The sequence below is a fragment of the Halichoerus grypus genome, chromosome 2 (assembly GCF_964656455.1).
Source record: "Halichoerus grypus chromosome 2, mHalGry1.hap1.1, whole genome shotgun sequence".
NCBI classification, from domain to species: Eukaryota; Metazoa; Chordata; class Mammalia; order Carnivora; family Phocidae; genus Halichoerus; species Halichoerus grypus.
This window is the reverse complement of record NC_135713.1, coordinates 145,990,478-145,998,679: the sequence shown is the minus strand read 5'-3', so window position 1 is coordinate 145,998,679 and position 8,202 is coordinate 145,990,478.

Here is an 8,202-nt window from a genome sequence, read left to right as displayed (position 1 = left end):
TGTAAATATCTATGCCCCTAACATGGGAGCAGCCAATTATATAAGGCAATTAATAACAAAAGCAAAGAAACACATCGACAACAATACAATAATAGTGGGGGACTTTAACACCCCCCTCACTGAAATGGACAGATCATCTAAGCAAAAGATCAACAAGGAAATAAAGACTTTAAATGTCACACTGGACCAAAGGGTCTTCACAGATATATTCAGAACATTCCATCCCCAAGCAACAGAATACACATTCTTCTCTAGTGCCCATGGAACATTCTCCAGAATAGATCACATCCTGGTCACAGGCTGCATAATATTCCATTGTATATATATATACCACTTCTTCTTTATCCATTCATCTGTTGATGGATATTTGACTCTTTCCATAGTTTGGCTATTGTGGAAATTCCTGCTATAAACATTGGGGTGCACATGCCCCTTCGGATCACTACATTTGTATCTTTGGGGAAAATACCCAGTAGTGCAATTGCTGGGTCGTAGGGTAGCTCTATTTTCAACTTTTTGAGGAACCTCCATACTGTTTTCCAGAGTGGCTGCACCACCTTGAATTCCCACCAACAGTGTAGGAGGGTTCCCCTTTCTCTGCATCCTCGCCAACATCTGTTGTTTCCTGACTTTTTAATTTTAGCCGTTCTGACTGCTATGAGGTGGTATCTCATTGAGGTTTTGATTTGTATTTCTCTGATGCCAAGCGATGTTGAGCACTTTTACATGTGTTTGTTGGCCATTTGGATGTCTTCTTTGGAAAAATGTCTGTTCATATCTTCTGCCCATTTCTTGATTGGATTATTTGTTCTTTGGGTGTTGAATTTGTAAGTTCTTTATAGACTTTGGATACTAGCCCTTTATCTGAGATGTCATTTGCAAATATCTTCTCCCATTCTGTGGGTTGCCTCTCTGTTTTGTTGACTGTTTCTTTGCTGTGCAAAAGCTTTTTATCTTGATGAAGTCCCAGTAGTTCATTTTTGCCCTTGCTTCCCTTGCCTTTGGCAATGTTTCTAGGAAGAAGTTGCCGGGGCTGAGGTCGAAGAGGATGCTGCCTGGGTTCTCCTCTAGGATGTTGATGGATTCCTGTCTCACATTTAGGTCTTTCAACCATTTCGAGTCTATTTTTGTGTGTGGTGTAAGGAAATGGTGCAGTTTTATTCTTCTGCATGTGGCTGTCCAATTTTCCCAACACCATTTGTTGAAGAGACTGTCTCTTTTCCGTTGGACATTCTTTCCTGCTTTGTCGAAGATGAGTGGACCATAGAGTTGAGGGTCCATTTCTGGGCTCTCTATTCTATTCCATTGATCTATGTGTCTGTTTTTGTGCCCATACCATACTGTCTTGATGATGACAGCTTTCTAATACAACTGGAAGTCCGGAATTCTGATGCCATCAGCTTTGCTTTTTTTGAACATTCCTCTGGCTATTCGGGGTCTTTTCTGGTTCCATACAAATTTTAGGATTATTTGTTCCATTTCTTTGAAAAAAGTGGGTGGTATTTTGATAGGGATTGCATTGAATGTGTAGATTGCTCTAGGTAGCATTGACATCTTCACAATATTTGTTCTTCAAATCGATGAGCATGGAACGTTTTTCCATTTCTTTGTGTCTTCCTCAATTTCTTTCATGGGTATTTTATAGTTTTCTGAGTACAGATTCGTTGCCCCTTTGATTAGATTTATTCCTAGGTATCTTATGGTTTTGGGTGTGATTGTAAATGGGACTGACTCCTTAATTTCTCTTTCTTCTGTCTTGTTGTTGGTGTATAGGAATGCCACTGATTTCTGTGCATTGATTTTATATCCTGTCACTTGACTGAATTCCTGTATGAGTTCTAGCAGTTTTGGGGTGGAGTCTTTTGGGTTTTCCACATAAAGTATCATATCATCTGCAAAGAGTGAGAGTTTGACTTCTTCTTTGCCAATTTGGGTGCCTTTGATTTCTTTTTGTTGTCTGATTACTGTGGCTAGGACTTCTAATACTATGTTGAATAGCAGTGGTGATAGTGGACATCCCTGCCGCGTTCCTGACCTTAGGGGGAAAGCTCTCAGTTTTTCCCCATTGAGAATGATATTTGCTGCGGGTTTTTCATAGATGGCTTTTATGATATTGAGGTATGTACCCTCTATCCCTATACTCTGAAGAGTTTTGATCAAGAAAGGATGCTGTACTTTGTCAAATGTTTTTTCTGCATCTATTGAGAGGATTATATGGTTCTTGTTGTTTCTTTTATTAATGTATTGTATCACATGGATTGATTTGTGGATGTTGAACCAACTTGCAGCCCAGAAATAAATCCCACTTGGTCGTGGTGAATAATCCTTTCAATGTACTGTTGGATCCTATTGGCTAGTATTTTGGTGAGAATTTTGCATCCATGTTCATCAAGGATATTGGTCTGTAATTCTCCTTTTTGATGGGGTCTTTGTCTGGTTTGGGGATCAAGGTAATCGTGGCCTCATAAAATGAGTTTGGAAGTTTTCCTTCCATTTCTAATTTTTGGAACAGTTTCAGAAGAATAGGTGTTAATTCTTCTTTTAATGTTTGGTAGAATTCCCCTGGTAAGCCATCTGGCCCTGGGCTCTTGTTTCTTGGGAGATTTTTGATGACTGCTTCAATTTCCTTAGTGGCTATAGGTTTGTTCAGGTTTTCTATTTCTTCCTGCTTCAGTTTTGATAGTTGATACATCTCTAGGAATGCATCCATTTCTTCCAGATTATCGAATTTGCTGGCATAGAGTTGCTCTAATATGTTCTTATAATTGTTTGTATTTCTTTCATGTTGGTTGTGATCTCTCCTCTTTCATTCATGATTTTATTTATTTGGGTTGTTTCTCTCTCTTTTTTTTTTTAAGATTTTATTTATTGGCAGAGAGAGTGATAGCAAGAGCAGGAACACAAGCAAGGGGAGTGGGAGAGGGAGAAGCAGGCTTCCCACCAAGCAGGGAGCCTGATGCGGGTCTCGATCCCAGGAAACCAGGATCATAACCTGAACTGGAGGCAGACACTTAATGATTGAGCCACCCAGACACCCCTCTCTTTTCTTTTTGACTTTCTGGCCAGGGGTTTATCAATCTTATTAATTCTTTCAAAGAACAAGCTCCTATTTTTGTTGATCTGCTCTACTGTTCATTTGGTTTCTATTTCATTGATTTCTGCTCTGATCTTTATTATTTCTCTTCTGCTGGGTTTAGGCTTTATATGCTGTACTTTTTCCATCTCCTTTAGGTGTAGGGTTAGGTTGTGTATTTGAGACCTTTCTTGTTTCTTGAGAAAGCCTTGTATTGCTATACACTTTCCTCTTAGGACTGCCTTTGCTGCATCCCAAAGATTTTGAATAGTTGTGTTTTCATTTTCATTTGTTTCCATGAATTTTTTAAATTCTTCTGCAATTTCCTGGTTGACCTATTCATTCTTTAGTAGGATGCTCTTTAGCCTCCATGTATTTGAGTTCTTTCTGACTTTCCTCTTGTGACTGAGTTCTAGTTTCAAAGCATGGTGGTCCGAAAATATGCAGGGAATGATCCCAATCATTTGGTACTGGTTGAGACCTGATTTGTGACATAAGATGTGATCTATTCTGGAGAATGTTCCATGGGCACTAGAGAAGAATGTGTATTCTGTTGCTTTGGGATGGAATGTTCTGAATAGATCTGTGAAGCCCATTTGCTCCAGTGTGTCATTTAAAGTCTTTATTTCCTTGTTGATCTTTTGCTTAGATGATCTGTCCATTTCATTGGGGGGGGGTGTTAATGTCCCCTACTATTATTGTATTGTTGTCAATGTGTTTCTTTGATTTTGTTATTAATTGGCTATATAGTTGGCTACTCCCATGTTAGGGGCATAGATATTTACAATTGTTAGAGCTTCTTGTTGGATAGACCCTTTAAGTAGGATATAGTGTCCTTCCTCATCTCTTATTATAGTCTTTGGTTTAAAATCTAATTTGTCTGATATAAGGATTGCCACCCTAGCTTTTTTTGATGTCCATTAGCATGGTAAATGGTTTTCCATGCCCTTACTTTCAATCTGGAGGTGTCTTTGGGTCTAAAATGAGTCTCTTTCAGAAAGCAAATCAATGGGTCTTGTTTTTTTTATCCAATCTGATACCCTGTGTCTTTTGATAGGGGCATGTAGCCCATTTACATTCAGGGTAACTATTGAAAGATATGAACTTAGTGCCATTGTATTGCCTGTAAGGTGACTGTTACTGTATGTTGTCTCTGTTCCTTTATGGTCTATGTTACTTTTAGGCTCTCTCTTTGCTTAGAGGACCCCTTTCAATATTTCTTGTAGGGCTGGTTTCGTGTTTGCAAATTCCTTTAGTTTTTGTTTGTCCTGGAAGCTTTTTATCTCTCCTTCTATTTTCAATGACAGCCTAGCTGGATATAGTATTTTGGACTGCATTTTTTCTCATTTAGTGCTCTGAAGATACACCCCAGTCCTTTCTGGCCTGCCAGGTCTCTGTGGATAGGTCTGTTGCCAATCTAATGTTTCTACCATTGTAAGTTACAGATCTCTTGTCCCGAGCTGCTTTCAGGATTTTCTCTTTGTCTCTGAGACTTGTAAGTTTTACTATTAGATGTCAGGGTGTTGACCTATTTTTATCGATTTTGAAGGGGGTTCTCTGTGCCTCCTGGATTTTGATGCCTGTTTCCTTCCCCAAATTAGGGAAGTTCTCTGCTATAATTTGCTCCAATATACCTTCTGCCCTTCTCTTTCTTCTTCTTCTGGGATCCCAACTATTCTAATATTGTTTCATCTTATGGTATCACTTATCTCTCAAATTCTGCACTCATGATCCAGTAATGGTTTATCTCTCTTTTTCTCAGCTTCTTTATTCTCCATCATTTGGTCTTCTATATCACTAATTCTCTCTTCTGCCTCATTTATCCTAGCAGTTATATCCTCCATTTTTGATTGCACCTCATTAATAGCCTTTTTGATTTTGACTTGGTTAGATTTTAGTTCTTTTATTTCTCCAGAAAGGGATTCTGTAGTACCTTCCATGCTTTTTTCAAGCCCAGCTAGTATCTTTATAATCGTCATTCTGAACTCTAGTTCTGACATCTTACTAATGTCTGTATTGATTAGGTCCCTGGCAGTCAGTCCTGACTCTTGTTCTTTTCTTTTTTTTTTTTTTTTTTTTGAGGTGAGTTTTTCCATCTTGTCATTTTGTTCAGAGGAGAATAGATGAATGAGAGAACAAAATGCTAACAGGGTAACAACGACCCCTAGAAAAATATACACTAAACACATAAGAAGAGACCTGAAACTGGGGGGGGGGGGGCGGGGAGGGGGGAAGAAAAGGAAAGAAAGAAAAAAAAAGAATATGATCAAATATGATCAGGCTGGTGAATAGATCAGTGCCACACACTAGATATTAAGGGTATTTTGGTCTGTTAGAAGAAAGTGTGTCCCAAAATTTTAAAGAAAGAAAAACTTATATATGTACAAAAATAAGGGTAGGTACAATGAAGGGATGGAATATGACTGTAAAGATGAAAATTATAAAAGATTTTATAAAAGTATTTGATAAGAAGTTGGTTGAAAAAAGAAAGAAGAGAAATTTTAAAAAAAGGGAGAGAATGTGATCAGGCAGGAGACTAGAACAAAGCCATACACTAGAGATTTGGGGTATATTTTGGTCTGTTAGAAGAAACTGTATCCCAAAATTTTAAAGAGAGAACAACTTGTATATATACCAAAAATAAGGTTAACTACTATGATGGGATAGAATACGACTCTAAAAATGAAAAATAAAAAAGATTTTTAAAAAAAAGGGATTGACAAGATGTTGGTTGAAAAAGGGAAAAAGAAAAATGCACAAAAAATAGAAAAATTAAAAAATTAAAAAAATTAACTTTGAAAGACTAAAGAATCATGGGGGGAAAGCCATGACTTCTATGTGCTATATTCCCCTAGTGCTGGAGTTCTGCCATTCTCATTCATTGGTAACTTGGTCTTGGCTGGCTGTTCTTGCTGATCTTCTGGGGGAGGGGCCTATTGCAGTGATTCTCAAATGTCTTTGCCGGAGGCGGAATTGCCCCGCCCTTGCCAAGCAATCTGCTCGGGTTTGCTCTCGGTAGCTTTTGTTCCCTGCAAGCTTTCTGTACAGCTTTGGAGGATGAGAGTGAAAATGGCAGCCTCCCAATCTCAGCCCCAGAGGAGCCGAGAACTTGGGGTCCCACTCCTCAGTGAGGCCCCAGCGAAAAGCAGTCAATCATTCCTGAATCCCTGGTCTCTGGCCACACTCCGTGCTCACCTGGCCTGTAACTGAGCATTTCTATCTCTGGCATCCTGTTTGGAATCTCCAAACCCAGCCAATTCCTGCAGTGCACTCCCGCGCCACTCCTCCCAGGGGAGGAAGGGAAGTGTCCCTGGATCTGCCGCTTGTTGGGTCCCTGCTGGAGGAGCAGTGGCCCTACTGTGCTGTGGATCACAGTTTATGGCAACCCCAAGCTGAGAGCCCACTCCTTGGCTCTGTCTTTGCAGCTGGCTTCCCCGCTCCGATCCCTGGGAGCTCTGTCACACCCAGGCACCCCCGGTCTTTCTGTGACCCCGAGGATCCCAAGACCACACGGTCCCAGTGAGGGTTCCACCCCCTGCTTAGCCACTGGAGCAACGTCCCTCAGCGGAGCCGACTTCTAGAAGTTCTGATTTTGTGCTCCACTGCTCTATCACTTGCCGGTAGCCGCCTGACAGAGGCTCCCTCCCCCCACCCCCTGCGGTCTATCTACTCAAATATCGCCTCGGATTCACTTCTCCGTATGTCCTACCTTCCAGAATGTGGTTGCTTTTCTGTTCAGAGAGTTGTTGCTATTCTTTTCTTCGATCTTTTGAGTTTGTAGGTGTTCAGAATGGTTTGATAGCTCTCTAGCTGAATTCCTGGGACTAGACGAAATTTAGGTCTCCTACTCCTCTGCCATCTTGCTCCTCCCCTCCTCCATTTATTTTTTTTAATTTAAATTCAATTAGCCAAGGCATAGAACATCATTAGTTTTTGATATAATGTTCAAAGATTCATTACTTGAATATATCACATAGTGCTCATCATATCATGTGCCCTCTTTAATGACAATTACCCAGTTACCTGATCCCCCCACCCACCTCCCTTTACACAACCCTCAGTTTGTTTCCCAGAGTCAAGAGTCTCTCATGCTGGGGGGCATGGGTGGCTCAGTTGATTAAGCATCTGCCTTCAGCTCAGGTCATGATCCCAGAGTCCTGGGATCGAGCCCCGTGTCAGGCTTCCTACTCAGCAGGGAGCCTGCTCCTCCCTCTGCCCTTCACCCACTTATGCTCTCTCTCTCACTCTCACTCTCTCTCAAATAAATAAATAAAATCTTTAAAAATAATGTTTTTTTAAAAAAAGTCTCTCATGGTTTGTCTCCCTCTGATTTCTCGCAATTCAGTTCCCCCGCACCCCTATAATCCTCTGCAATATTCCTTATGTTCCACGTATAAGTGAAACCATATGATATATGTGTTTCTCAGATTGACTTATTTCACTTAGCTTAATACCCTCCAGTTCCATCCATGTTGATATAAATGGTAGATATTTAACCTTTATGATGGCTGAGTAATATTCCATTGTCTATATTAACCACATCTTCTTTATCCATTCATCTGTTGAAGAATATCTTGGCTCCTTCCACAGCTTGGCTGTTGTGGACATTGCTGCTATGAATATTGGGGTACAGGTCTCCTTCTTTTCACTATATCAGTATCTTTTGGGTAAATATCCAGTAGTGCAATTGCTGGGTCATAGGGTAGCTCTATTTTTAACATCCAGAGGAAACTCCACACTGTTTTCCAAAGTGACTGTACCAGCTTGCATTCTCACCAACAGTGCAAGAGGGTTCCCCTTCTCCACATCCTTGCCAACATCTGTTGTTCCCCGTGTTGTTAATTTTAGCCATTACAACTGGTATGATGTGCTATCTCATTGTAGTTTTTATTTGCATTTCTCTGATGCAATGATGAGTGATATTGAGCATCTTTCCATGAGTCAGTTAGTCATCTGTGTCTTCTTTGGTAAAATGTCTATTCTTATCTTCTGCCCATTCCTTGACTGGATTATTTGCTTTTTGGGTGTTGACTGTGATAAGTTCTTTATAGATCTTGGATACCAACCCTTTATCTGTAGTGTCATATGCAAATATATTCTCTCATTCCGTAGGCTGCCTTTTAGATTTA